Source organism: Dipodomys merriami, unplaced genomic scaffold (genome assembly GCF_024711535.1).
Source record: "Dipodomys merriami isolate MVZ:Mamm:240054 unplaced genomic scaffold, mDipMer1.0.p SCAF_196, whole genome shotgun sequence".
NCBI lineage: Eukaryota > Metazoa > Chordata > Mammalia > Rodentia > Heteromyidae > Dipodomys > Dipodomys merriami.
In genome coordinates this window covers 2,193,595-2,209,519 of record NW_027203337.1, presented here as the reverse complement: position 1 = coordinate 2,209,519, position 15,925 = coordinate 2,193,595, and positions in this window count along the sequence as shown.

The following is a 15,925-nucleotide window of genomic DNA, read 5'->3' as shown; positions in this document are numbered from 1 at the left end:
CCTTGTTTTAGGATTTGATTTGGAAGATGGACATAATTTAAAATTAAGATTTGAGCTAATCTTTGATCCATATGTATTTGCATATTTTTTAAAGACCTTACCGTTACACTAATTTCCCCTTGGTAATCTGCATCAACTACTCTGGGTAATACCTCAAAGTTTTGTTATAATTTGAGCTTCTACCAATTATCAAGCCCACAGTTCCTTCAATTACAGAACCATAAACTTGAGTTTCTATTAGCTGAACATCATGCATGATAGAGATGATGTAATCTCTTTTTGCTGCCAGATCAAACCCTGCACTTCCTGGAGTAGCTCTTGGCAAATCCCATACTGTAAATGGAGGAGACAAGGGATTTAATGGAACTGATCCCTTAGGGGATTTTTGTGTAACAGTAGGTGTGTCCCCTCTTTCGTTTAATGGGCTGAGGGAACATCCCTCTTCTTGTTTTTTGTGTCCTTTTCTTCTGCTGTTAGGAGAATTCTATCCTTATGATATTTTGATCTACACTCATTTTTCCAATGATTGCCTTTCTTTCATGGTGGACAAAGTCCAGGCACTTTACCCTTTTTATTGTTACTAGGTTTATTTTGCTTTAATTGAAAATCTTTACTCATGTGTTCTGACTGGCCACATGAGAAGCAGACCCCATTTCTGGCCTGAGGTCGCGTCTTATGTAATTTTTGTTCATAAGCACTGAATGGTTTTCCTTTCATTGCTGCAGCATATGCCATTCCTTGAGTGACTGCTGGTGAGGCATCTATGCATGCTTTAACAATATCTTGCAATGATCCCGTCAGTAATTGAAAAGTACTTAATACATAACTTTTCATACTTGTTACCTCCTCCCTCATTTTTCTCACAGTTTTCCTTCTTCTCAATACCTCTCACAAGTTGATATGTACACTTCCCATATATTGTCTTGTGAGCATTGCTATTCCATTGGTTTGCCCTTTGTCTTTTTTCTCACCATTTTGTTTTTCCTCTTCCATTCCCTAATTAAGGTAAATGTATACACAAAATACAGGGTACCAAAATCAGGGGGATAAACCATAGGGAGAAAACCCAAAACAAAATAGATATCATATACTACATTAAAAACAGCAACCGCAAAAAGAAAAAAAAGCCTTTGTTTTCATATCTTGGAGTTCATTTTGCTCTGCTTCAGCTTATATTGTAATATATATGCATAACAAAGCCATTGGAAAAGAATCGTTGCATGGACACTATATCATGAAAACAAGGTTAACTGTTTCTGATGGAAAAGGTGGAATTAGGATTGGTGAATTCACGATTCTGATAAAGGAATTTCAAAAGAGTTTTACAATTATGACAGGTAAATTTTAATTCTTCAGCATTTTTAACAACTTAGCCTATTAAGAAAATTTTAAATTGCCTGGGAAAAGAGGATTTCATGCAAAGAAATCCATGGAGACTTGGTGGAGAGAGAGCAATGTGGGTGAAGATGGCTCATTAAACAAACAAACCAACAAGCCAATAAACCTCAGAAAACTTGCTGGAAATCCTGTAGGTTCCCTTGAAAATGTCCTTACCCCAGGAAATATATTTTCAGTTTGTGAAACAAGGTTGAGTGGAATTTAAATTCAAAGTTCTTTAAAAAAAAACAGACATCAAAATTTGTGAATTGACCTTTAATTACCAAACTGTAATTCTCTGAAAAATATATTTTGAGTCAAAATATTTAAGAGAAAGTGTCCTGAACAATGAAAGAATGTATTGGGCTTACATTTTTCTGTTTGTAATTCTTTCCACAATGTCTTTGCACATGAAGCACTGAAACAAAGAAAAAAAAAATCTGATAGGATAATTCAAACCACTGATTTCACATTTCTAAGTGGCTCACAAAAATAATATCCTTATTAAGATGAGATAGTGAATACTTCTCTTATTGCATAAGCCAAAAAATTTTGGGATCAGAAAAGAATTGAGGAAATGAAAAATGTAAGAAAACTCTTTTTAGAACCCGAGCTAAGCATATTGGCTTCAAAAGTGTAGAGAGGCCAAAACTTTTTGATATAGATTCTCTTAATATTTTAGCTACCTAAAGTGATTTTACAGAGCCTATTTGCCTCACTATGATGAAGAACAGATTGAATGAAGACATGAAAATAAATTACACATCTGAATGAGTCAACTTAAAAGAGTTTTAAATGAGAAACAATGAAGATGGAGCAATGGGGGAGGCCATATAGTCCTTCAGCTTCACTAAACTTGAAGCCAAGAAGCTGTGATTCATTGGAAATCAGGAACGAGCTAAGAGGAGGAGATAGAAGTAGGACATAGAAGCATTGTCCTTTGTAACAGACACTGTCATCCAAGGTATGGATGATTTAACTCTTTTCTCCTCGATACATCTTGTTGAACAAATGCAAGACCAAGAGAAAAATAATCAATTGAAATAATTTTGCAAAGAATAACTTCACTTTTCCTGATATTATAACTAAGGAGAGACTTAAGAGAAAAGATAAAAAGTGGAGTAGACTTTGGTTTCCTCTAAGCATCTTGTTACCAAAATATATCTTTGAGTGTAGAAACGATTGAACCCAAACGTGGTGGAATACTTATTTTTGTTGGCAATTGAGACAAAAGAAGACTTTCAATTTTTAAAAAAAGAAAAAAGTATAGTCAAATATTTGTGATCACAGCTTCTTGGACTGGTTTTTGGAGACAAAGTTTTACATTAGAGTTTGTCCTCATTAACATAGAAGTTGGGTATTCATAACAACCAAATTCAAGAGGGAGGTTTAATGGACTCGCTAGGAAAGTAAAAAGAAAACCACTAGAAAACCCGAAAGTAGTGCTGTAGCTCAAGAGGTAGAGTGCTTGCCTTGAGCTGAAGAGCACAGGGACAGCACACGGGCCTAGAGTACCAGCCCCATGACCAACAAAAACAAAAACAAAAAAACGAAATCAAATTAGTAACAGAAACTGAGAAAACCTTGATCGTTCATCTTACATAATGGGTGGGAGAAGAAGGGTAACAAGAAATCTAAAGGGTTCTACATCTATGGCCAGGCAAATGTGTTAGTCATGTTCTTGGTGATAAGGATTACAGGTGAAAATGATCGACTTAGGGGAAAAAACTCTCTGATAGTTCTAACGTTTATATTAAACAGATGCAAAGATTGATCTGTTTAGATATCATCAAAATATCCATGACCATGAATATGAAAAAGAATGATAAAATTGGGGGCATTATTAAAGGGAAGAAGAAAAGAAAAGTTATGACATAAGTGTAGCAATGTGAGCACCAGTGTGGACAAGATTGGAAGAAAGAGATAAGGAAATAAAAAAGCAATAGAAACAGATTTACAGAAGAAAAGAAAAGAAAGAATTTGCAGGAAGAAAAGGTCAAAACTGTTACAGAAACATTGAAGGAAATATGCTATTTGGATTTGAAAACTAAAAGGACATAGACAAGTTCAATAAGAACAGTGTTTTGGTGAACTGGTAGAGATGTAATTCATATTGATGAAATTTTGAGATATGAATGTGAAGCCATAAAATTCTAGATCCATTAATTCAACAGATCCTTTTTATTTTAAAATTTGGGAACAAATGCTTTTATTCTGACCTTAGAAGAACGAATGAGCTCCAAGAAAATGTCTCTAAGAAGACTTTCAATTCAAATATCACTGTTTGTCTCAAAATGCCTTAAATTCTACATCTTCTAATGTTGGCATAGAGTTACACTGTGGAACTTTTATCCGAGAGTGAGTACTACCCTATTGGTTAACATGGACAAAGTACCTTCATAAATAGAATGGGTGTTTGCAAACAAGAAGTGGTAGCTGAACAATGTTCTTAGCAGTTTTTACAGATGAAATAGAAATAGAGTAATCAAAAGGAACATGCAAAAAAACAAAGGCACAAAATAGAATGTGCCAAGGAAATGCTGATATACAATTTCAAATAATGTGCTCAGGTGTGAAGGTGTGTTCAAAGTACAGCGTCAGACAATATACTTCGATACCTTGAGAAAAAACTGCATTAAACTATTCTGGGATTATCATACAAGTAGAAACCTGTTACACTGACTCTCTAATCAGTCACAACACCATCAATTTAGGGAGTATTTTCCAAGAGCATATTGAGAAAAAGAGGGCTCATCACAATTAGTGTTCAGGTTGAAGTAACGACAATTACATAACGTTTCTTATAAGTCTTCATTTATTTTGGAGCATTAAAGTGGGAAAAAGCAAAGTAAATATTTTGCATGTATCTAAATTAAGTGGGACGAATTATATTGGTCTCTTTTTAACTTGGAAGTTATAGGTTATGATTTTTTTATACTCTACGTTGGGACAATGATCTGCTTTCAGTTATTTTCTTCTCTTCCCCTTCTTTTGCCCTTCCAATTAAAGAGACATACTTGAGCTTGCATTTCTAAATCCTTCAAAATTATCTGAATTTCTCCATACTTCTGTCAGCCTCCTATATCTTTCTCAAGGGAATATCTTCTTACTAGCATTTTTTTTATCCCATATGATATTGGATATCTTCCTGCCTAATTCAGTGCAAGATACACATTAGACTCATCCATATATCTCAACACTTGTACCACTATGAAATCCTATCTTACTTAGAAATCATGATTTTAGTATGTCTGGGGGGGTGACATCTGTCATTTTTGAATGACCATAATTGATACTTACATGCAAGCATGTTTTAAACCAATATGCCTCTCAGTAGATGAATGAATTGGCATGTCCATTGCGGTGCTGTGGGTTGTGGCAGGGACGAGGAAGAAAAATGGTTGGCTACCCTTGGTTATTAATCCTGGGTCCCAGGGCTGGCCAGATGGAGAATTTCCCTGCATAGGGTAAGCATTTTTATCGGAATTCCTTTATTGTCTATTTTTTATCTACACACTCTTGCCCAGTGCTTTCCTTTTTATATTTAGGGCAAATTCCTGGTCCTCTCTTGTTAACATCAGTATCCTTTTTACAGTTCTTCTTTATATGTCCCATTTGACCACATCCAAAACATTTTAGATTAGATGGTTGTAAAGCATACCAGGTAGTGGGCATAGTTTCAGCAAACAACTGCAAACGCCGGGATTCGGATGTATTGTCTTTACACGCCCTTAAATATGTATTTACATCCCCAGATTATTTTTAATAGGCAATAGGGCTCGTTTACAGTCCTCATTAGGATTCTCATAAGCCAACATGCCTAGTAGTTGTTGCTGTGCAGCTTCTCCCACAACATTATGTTCCAAGGTCAGTGTCAATCGTGATAAAAATAATAAAAAATTATTAGGTTTTTGAATTACTTTAGTCCAGGAGCCATAACGCTCTCCTACCAGCCGAATCCTCCCCCATGCCTCAATACCTATGTCTCATAAATGCTCATGGATCTCTTCAGGAGAGTTCAATTGCATATGAGCATCTGCATATGGTTCTGTTCCACTCAACACAGGACAGGTTATGATCTGCAGGCATGGATTATTGCTCTGTGCATTTTGTCTAGTCCTTTCTGTATATAACTCAGTAAACTACATTTGCCATTGTAGGTATTCAGGTTCCTTAAGCAAAGCTCTACAAAGCATCTTCCAATCCTCGGGAGCAAGATTATCGGGCAAGCTTATTAAGTAATCCCTTAACATAATGAGACTGAGGACCATAAGCCACTGATTGTTAAGTTTACCAATATCATCGACAACAACACCCTCATATCTGGTTGGTTGAGCTATACCATTCATAGGAGATGGTCAAATTACAGGATAAGAAAAAATAGGCATTTCTTCATCAAATTCACTGAGCCTTCTGTTTTGTGAAGGAGTGATGCGGTAAAAATTGCTTCTGCAAGCTGAGGAGTGGAAGGCTGTTTTACTATCACCTTCTCAGATTAGCCTTTCACTCTGCTAATTTCTAACTCCATATGTAGTAATCTTGATAAAATTAATTCCATTTGCTCAGACATTCTATTTACGCTTTCAGTTTGTTCATTTTCAGCTTTCTTTACCTCTTGTTTTTTCTCCTAATTGTGATGCAGCCTTATCTATTGCGTCCTTAACCTCCGAGTCCAATAGTAAACCTACAATAGAAGGCGCTGCCTCTTTCTTTAAGTCCGCTATTAATCTTTTCTCATTTAAATCTTTAAAAAGGGTATGTAAAATAGCCCAAATGGACAAAAATCTAACAGGATTCCTTTCCCCTTCTCGAACATCTCATTCTACAATACTTTACTCATTTCCAATTAGCAACATCTAATGCCCCATCAACGGGGAACCAAGGATTCTATTCCCTAACTACATTAATAGACATTTCTATGTCAAAAGAAGACATAGTTACACCATAAGCTGCAAGTAAATATTTTAGCATATGTAAGTACGGAGTAGACTTAACTTGTTCCATCACCATGTCATTAAAAGTACTTACCTGAATATCCCTTCCTGTATTCAACACTGCAGGGTCCCTGTTTGTGTGCCAGTTGTGAACGTCTCAGGCATTGGGGTTCCTGGGTAAGGGTCGCAAAATCACCAGGAAACAGGGGTTGCAGAGTGCAAACAGCAATTGCCACTGCATGCTGTGCTTTATTGTTAGTGGGTATTTAAAGACAAGCAAATGGCTTCATAAAAGATGGAAGAAAGGCATCACCTTCATGAAGCAAATGTTGAAGTTCACAAGCAGACCTTAGGAATCTGAATATCAAGAAGATCAAAGGATAAAAGTATTTAGAAGGACAACTTTAGAACTCAAAATTGGGGAGGTGGGACAAACAATAGATACCAAAACTCAATGCTGAAGGGAAGGAGAATTTTACCCCAAACCTCAGCTGTGTCTGACTCTCTCACACAACACACACAGACACACACACAGACACACACAGACACAGACACACACACACACACACACACACACACACACACACACACACACACACACACACACCGAGTGAGAGATCTTTGCCAAAGCACAGGCATTCTGGACTTAGACACCGAATACTACGAAACTATCCATTGTGAAGGCCTTTACTGAAAGTACCCATTGTAAGTAGACATTTACTGAAAGTCAGAACTCAGGTTCCTGGAAAAACCGTGAAATGTCACAATAAAGTTCTGCCCATAACTCCCCTAGCAATAGCCTTCAGCGGATGACAGGAAATACCTAAAGCTACAGATTATTTTTAATTTTTTATCTTTTTTTACTTTTTATTGTGAAAATACTGTACAATGGAGCTACAGATACATGGGCAAGATAAGGAGTACATTTCTTATCAAGCATTGTAGCCTCCTCCTTTGTTTCCCCCTCCCATCCCTTCCCATTGTCCCCCTGCTCCCCCTTCGAATCCTCCTCCCCCCTTCCCCTCACCAAAGTTGTAGAGTTAGTTTTTCTCCATAAGAATTTGTACATCTCATTGTTGCAATGGGTCCACCTGTATCCCTATTTAAATGATTTGTTTTTTTTCCCCTTCTCCTCCACAAATCATTGCTTATTGCTTAGCCTGCACTCGCTAGCCAATAAGATTGTTATAAGATTACCCAGTTAACAGAAGGGTCGGGGATCTCAACTCTGACCCACTGCAATGGTGACAGTTGTGAGTCCAGGTTCGACCTTGCAATAAATGACCCTAATGTGGTCACGTGACAACTGGCTCCACGGTGGTCTTTGGGGATCTTTAGCTAAGCACAAGGCTAGTGTACACAGAGAACCCCAGGGGCAGCTGTATCTGGAACAATGAAGCTTTTTTCCTCTTCTTTTCAGATAATCAATCATGATGTTGGAGTTGGCTCCACAGCTGCTCCACACCTGAGCAGGAGGAAGGAAAGGATGCCTTAGACTGCAGGATGGCCTTGTGTACCCCTGGATTTATGTGTAAGAATGCAGTTTGTGGTCCTTAGACAGGGGCGGCCAAGCTGAAATGGTGGTAAACTTTGCCTGGAGGATGGCACCCTGTGAGCCCTGCATGCATGGTGAAGCAGCTGGAAAGTCCTGTGAACATCTCCGGGATTGCCTCTCAGTGGATTGGAGAAATTGACTCCTGTAGTTGCACATGGCAGGAGGCAGGAGGAGAGCAGGAATCCAGAAGATGGGAGAGGCACAGAAGCAAATGCACCTCTCCATTGAGACTCCTCGGCCATTCTAAGGAGGTTCACAACCCACACGTGGCGGCCACTGCACAGGTCCCCAGAGGCCCTATTGTCTGAGGAGCAGTTCCTGGTCCTGATCCAGAGCTGGAACTTCCCAAGTGGCCCTGAGCTTGGCTGGGCTGGAGCGGAGCCTACCAGCCATGTTTCCTCTGCCCTGCTGAGTATAGCCTCCTAGCAGCTGCCCAGGCTACAGCACCCACAACAGGCCACCTCCTTGGGGCAGGCTGAAGCTGTGCTGACAATTCCTGCCTGGTGCCTGCTTCAAGGCAAGAGCCAGGCTTAGCCCACAGCAGAGTTGGCCCTCACTTCCAAGGGCATTCTAGGGAGGCATGACAACCACATGCCCAGCCTTGCTGCCCTCACTGCCCCTAGAGGTTACCTATAAGTCCCTGCCTTTGTTCTTGAAATTCTTCAGCCATTGGTTGTCTCATTTCTCATTATCTGTTTGAGTGTGGCTCGAGACTTCTTCCTCTCCTCACCAAGCTAACATGCCCTAGCAAAGCCACCCCAACTACCAATCTACCATGTATTATGTGATTTTTTTGTTTCTCTTCTATTTTCTTCCTCCATGGTATAACCCGTTTCCAATGTATTTGAGGTCGGTGAGCTCCAACTTGCATATACAAATTTCTAATGTGGGGAGGAGAAGGGAAATAAAATGCTGAAAGAAGTACACAGTATGACCCATTGTTACAATGAGATGAACAAGACACTATGTTGAAAATGAACTTTACTAGTTGGGGATGAAAGGGGAGAGTTGGGGAGGTGGGGAGAAAAGGGATGGCAGGGAAAAACAAAAGAGGAGGTAACAATGTTCGTTAGATAATGTACTCACTAACTTACTTATGTAACTCTAATCCCTCTGTCTACCATTTTCACAATTAAAAAAAAACATGAATTATCCTGGAGTACATTAAGTTCAAATTTCCTAAATGCTCTGTAAATTAAGACCAATTTTAAGTGGGAAGTAGGTTCTCAGAAATATTTTTTGTCAGTGTTTGTTTTGTTCATTATTACCCAAGTGTACATAAATTAACAGAAAGAGAAACAATAGGAATAGGAGAAAGAGAAGTTCTGTGTTTAAGTATAATGGTTCAATAAACTATAGAAGACTCTGCAAATAAAACAACTTTGAAACAATAAAGCCAAGGCCAGTATTTAGACCTATGGGAGTGATGTAGAGAAAGCATTACTCCTAAATGGAACATGAAGGATGAGGCCACTCTCTTTCTTCTACTAGCTCTAAATCATGGTAGCTAATCATGCAAATTTGTAAAAACTAGAATGCAAGAATAATTCTGGTTCCAAGCAAGTCATATATAAGACTATGGACTTAACTGGGGAAAAAAAGGCCATGTTGAGAGAGCAGAAATTATTCTAGCAATGAACTGGTGGCTAAGATCATATTTCTTTTTCTTTCTTTTTCTTTTCTTTTTCTTTTGATGGTAGTGGGGCTTGAACTCCATGCCTGGGCACTGTCCCTCTACTCTTCAGCTCAAAGCTTGTGCTGTACCTCTTGAGCCACAGCACCACTTCCAGTTTTCTGGTGGTTAATTAGAGATAAGTGACTCAGAAACTTTCCTACTCATGCTGGATTTGAACTGCAATCTTCAGATCTCAGTCTCCTGATTAGCTAGGATTACAGGTGTGAGACACTGGCAATCTGCTTAGGATCACATGTAATTCACTTGCAATATATTATCTCCTTTTATTGTATACATTTTAGTGCTTTGGAAGTGAATTGTACCTTCATAGGTTTTCAAAGTTAGTATGAAGGCTGAAGCTACACCATTTTACAAGATTGTTCTGACTGACCTGTATTACTTGAATTTACATAGGAGTTTATTGAGCAGGTGGACCTATATTCTACAGAGATATCTAGATGTTTGATAGTCACTCATATTTTGTACCTTCAAAAAACACAAGACCCCAGATATTATATATAGAAAAATGTCTTCAGAGACTACTTGAAACAACTAAAATTAACTCAGGAATTAGTTAAGATTTAGATAACAGTGTAGCATAACAAAGCTGAATGATAACTTGAGCTGTACAACAGAGGAAAGTGAGAGGAGAAAGAATGATGGGCCACATAGTAGCTATATGTGATTGCTATTGTGTTTCAAAAACCAGAAAGACTTCAGAGAAGAGAAGGAGAAAAATAAAGTGTCCTGAGAGAAGTTTCTTTTTAATCCATCTAATAGCTTGTACTAAAATCAGTGGAAATGGGAAAAATTAAAATAGAAATTAAAGCGTTGTATATGCATGTTTTAATAGGAATATGATAATTTTCAAAGAAATAAGAGAGAGAATAGTTAAACTCTAAAGGGAAAAGGAATGAAGAGAGAAAGAAGCAAAGTAAAACTTTATCAATAACAAACACAAGAGTTTGGAAGTGGAAATATTCTAAATTACAATAAAAATTGCTAGCGTGGATAGAATATGGATCACATGTTATCATATATAATTTTGAAAAAGCATACTAGGAATGAAAGTCATGGTTTAAAACACTATTTGGATTATAACTAGACAGTATAGCTCAGTAGTAAACCATTGGCTTTGCATATGTGAAGCAATGGTGTGAACTCCCAAGCATTACAAAGTACACACAAAGCACACACACACACAAAAACCACATAAACACACACACACACACACACCACATACACACATTTTCAATATTGATATTATCATATTAAACGGAGGAAATTATCACAAACTGTAAAAGTATGTTAATATATGAAATAATAATATTGCTCGTAGTATTTAAAAGTTTAGTAGAAAGTAAATAGTCACAATATACTTGGATTTTAATAGATGAAATAAATTGAAAATTAATAGAAGACATGAGAACTTTTGCAAATAAGTTTTGTGGGTTTTGTTTTTTTTTTTTTTTTGCTTATGTGGTGCTGGGGAATCGAACCCAGGGCCTCATGCATGCAAGGCAAGCGCTCTACCACTGAGCCACCTTCCCAGCCCATAAGTTTTAAATAATAAACATTTTGAAACATGTGTCCTTTTATTTTAACAAATGTTTGATATTACTGGTGTTTTAACTCAAGATTTAGAATATGATAGCGAGGTGTTGTATATAACGCTAGGGATGGCTATATCCATAATAATTTCACTCTGAATAGTTTTATACTAAGGTCTCATAGTTTCCCAGTCTCTCCTGAATTACAAACTCTATTTACACTTCCCACCATAGCTAGAAAATGGATTTCACAAATCACCATGCCGAGCTCAAAGTTTTTTTTTTTTAATTCAAATAAAAGTACTTCCAAAAAGTGACCAAGTAATGAAGCCTTTCTTAGTAAAGTATGTGCTTCTTGAAAATACTGTAAGTATTTGTTACCTGGACAAATATTTTTATACTATAAGAAAATAAATATATTTAGATTCACTAACCATATAAAATTAAGAAATTAATTTTTAAATAGCCACATGTTAAATATCATAAAAGCAAAATATATGTGTCTGAATAATTTACATGTGTAAAAATCATGCAAAATTAAATTAACTGATTCTAAACTTTGAAAAAAGAATTACTCTAAAGAAACAAAAAGAAACATTTAAGCTCAAAATTTGAAATTTAGAAAATAAAATGAAGTAGGGGCTGGGAAGGTAGCTCAGTTGTAGTTCACTTGCCTTGCAAGCATGAGGCCCTAGGTTCGATTCCTCAGCACCACAAAAGCAAAAAGAAAAAAGCCGGAAGTGGTGCTGTGGCTCAAGTGGCTCAAGCGCTATCCTTGAGCTGAAGAGCTGAGGGACAGGGCTCAGGCCCAGACTTCAGGCCCCACAACTTGACCCCCCCCAAAAAAAAGAAAAGAAAATGAAGTATACTCTTTAGTTGACTTAATTAAGTGTAAACGCTCTGTAAATCAATTTTATATTAAAAAATGCTTGAACAAAAAAAGCAAAAGTACCCATTGATCAATGGCAACAGCAAAAGCATCAATAGTTCTTGTTTTGAGTGTACAAAAATATCGTTGGAATATATAACAATGTTCCTTCCTGAAGAAATGTACTCATTACCTCATTTATGTAACTGTAACCCCTGTGTACATTACCGTTACAATAAAATTAATTTGAAATTAAAAATAAACCAAATAATATACCAATTAAGAATTCTTAGAAGCTATTGGTTAAAAACATTGTAAAAAACTCCCCTAAATATCCAAGGAATATACTTTGAAGATACTATTTAAATGCTTCAACTTCAGCCGAAAAGCAAAAAGTTTAAAAACTGTTACAAAGTAAAGTAATAAATCAGAATATATTACTATTAATAATAATCATATGACAAATTTATAGTGGTAGTCAAATATGTAAGAAATGAGGCAATTTGCCATTCATTTGCACTTAATAAGCGAGAAAGAATTTTCTAGGTCTTTTTAAATTATCATAAGTTTAATGAAGAAATTATTCTGTCATATCATATGATAATCAGACAAAGCTGATATTAGAACAAAGAACAGATTTATTAAGTTTTCGGATGTTAATGTATATACTTATTTTGGTTGTGGAAAATGTTGGGATTTCAACTTGGGGTATATTGTTCTTGCAGGCCGGCATCATATCTGTGGTTAATTTTAGGATAGTGCTTCCCTTTCCACAAAAACATGCACCTGATCTGTCCTTTTAGCCTTCCCATCATCAATGGCATCAGAGATACACACCAAATTTTCTAGCTTGCTATCTTGCTTGGCCTGGATCCTCAGTCCTTCCAATCTTAGTTTCTAGATAGTGCAGGATGGTGGAAATGATCCAATTCACCCAGCTATAGATTGAGAAATAAGTCCACTAAATTTTGGCCTGGGTTCTGTCCTCAAGGCTCCTAAGTAGTTAAGAGTACACATGTGATACCCTGGTGCCAAGCAGTAAGAATATTTTTAAAGCAAGTGGACATATATATGACTTAGGCTTGTGAATACCTCACGAAAAGAATAAAAGAGTAGTGAAGCACAGAGGATAGGTAGAATTTTAACTAGCTACTCAGAGGCTGAATAAGCTTAGCTAGCTACTCAGGAGTCTGAGATCTGAAGACCACTGTTCCATCATGAAAATACAAGCGATTATCTCAAAAAAAAAAAAACACAGCAGAATTGTAGCAGTGGCTGAAGTAGTAGACCACTATCCTTGGGCACAGAAGCTGAGGAATAGTTCCCAGGGACTATCAAGCCTCAAGAATGATGAATGCATGCATGAGCATATGCACATGTTCGTGTGCGTACTCGTACATGCATGCACACATATACAAACACAAATTAATATTTCAATGTGAACTTATTTTTTTTTACCTTGCTGTACTTTATTTCCCTGTATTAGTTCACAAATTAACAAAATCAGCTAAGGACCTATTTACATAAAATTCATCATGTTTCTCTAAAATCTACTCTCTTTTTGGAAGCCTGCTTTTATTTGTCCCAAAAGTAAATTATTCAGGAAGTCAATTCATCACTCTCAAGTCTATAGTATTAGATGATTGTTTAGGTTCCTCCTAGCAATATGATTTTTTGAAATCCTGCATCAAGCAATTTATTTCTTTCACTAGAAGAGAAACCTCTGTCAAACAATTAATAATAGCTTATTCTCCTCCTGGCATTCATCTGTAGTTTTATTTTCTTCATATATTTCATGATCTCTCTGTGTATGCCAAAGTCTGTGCTTAGCATGTGTATACCATTCATAGATACTGAAATTGCTTTTGAATAAATAATGTTCACACTGACTATCTTGAAAAAGAAGAATTGGTTTCTTAGCACTTTAGGTAAGAACTTGAGGGAAAGAAACAAAAGGAAAAGTGAGGAACAACTCAACACATAGATTCAAATGAAACAAAACAACCCAAGAAAACAAAAATTAATTCAGTACTCAAAAACCTGCAGGAAATGAAAGATTTAAAAAAAATCAGCTATGACAAGCTTATGAAATTCGTGACTACATGGGAGTGCACTGTTTAGATAGTGGCTAAAGGCCAGACTGAACATAAAGTTCTGTACACAATGCCATGCACCTGTTATTATAAATTCCAGGAATAATAACATCAAGTGCACTGAGACCAAGTTCATACACTAGTAAGAAGCCAGTTTCTAGATGAAAAATAATCAGGATAACTTAGGGCTGGGGGCATGAAAAAGTGGTAAGAACATCCATTTAAGGGGCACAAAACACTCAATCAAACTATAGTATTAGGGGTAAAAAAGTTATGATTTAAATAATTAGAACAATTGTAGTACTTGAGTATTTGAGTGGAGAAAAATCCATTAGAGAGATAGAATGAACCCACGTTCCAATGCTACTTTAGTGGTAATGTTTAGTGGTACTTGAGACAAAACAGAGTTACCTTGCAAATGAGCATGGATGTACATTTGGATGATGGAAATACTCTACTTATAGAGGTGTAAATTAGATTTTTTTGGATAGATTGTAGTTCTTGAACTAAGAGCCTGGGTGATGTCCTTGAGCTTTTTCTCTCAAGGTTACCACTCTAATACTTTGAGCCACAGTTCCAATTCTGATTTTCTGTTGGTTGTTTGGAGATAAAAGGCTCATGGACTTTCCTGCCCAGGATGGCTTCAAACCATGATCTTCAGATCTTATCCTCCTGTGTAACCAGGATTCCAGGCATTAGCTGTCGACGTTTTTAATAATTCAGTAAATTGTATAGTTACAGAAGTTATAAATTATCATTGTAACCTGTGTAATATAGGTGTATGTATAGATCAATGCATACAGTTAGAAATATATTGACATATTTTGCATCTACAGTAGATTTATGAAATCATCCTTCATTATAAAATAAAATGGAAACAAATTTTATAAGGAGAAAAACAAAGGGAATTGTTACACGTTACTACTTGTTGAATGGAAGATGAATTGTGAGAATCAGTTTGGGAAAACCATCTCTACTTTAATAAAATGGATAATTGCTATTAATTTCAATCAACTATGGTGGGGGGGAGTATTGGATGAGGGGGCGGGCAGAGGCTGGGAACGGATGTGAAGGGTAAACAAAGAGGAGGCTGCAATTCTTGATAAGAAATGTACTCATTATCTTGCCCATGTAATTGTAACTCGTCTGTACACTATGTTCACCAATAAAATAAAATAAAATAAAAAAGAAATAAAAAAGAAAAATGTGTAGGGAAAAGTTATATAAAGATCCATTACACGTAAATCATGATTTACTGAATGGAAATTCCCTTGTAAAACTAGTTAAGATAATAAAAATATAATTAAAAACAATGGAGACATCTAATCTTAAACTGTGTTCTCTTAAACCATGAGTCAATATAATAGTTTCTTCCTCAGAAATTTTCTTTGCAGGTATTTTCCTCATAGTGACAGAAAAATGATCAATGCAATATCAATACATCACATTGCACATCAGAAAGAGACACAATAAAAATCACAGTAAAATGTTAGAATTCACCACATGATAAAATAACAGGCAGAATGTGCCAAATGCTAATTGATTATTTTTCCAAGTACTTTACCGATGGTATCTAATTTAATCCTCAGAATAATTCCAAAAAGTGGAACTACTTACATGTTTAATTCTCAGATGATCATATTGAAGTCTTCAGAGTTGTAATTACTAGTGCAACATTGCACACATGGTAAGTGTTAGCCTGAGGTCCATCCCCGACTGTATCAATTAACCTCATTCTATTTTATGACTAATATTCTAGGAAAAATTCCCAGAATTATTGTGTACACTCATAATATTTCAGTTTATCTTTGTTAGAAAATAGGGAACTGTAATATGAAAACTCGAAGTTCAGAATCAATCCATACCTCCCTGG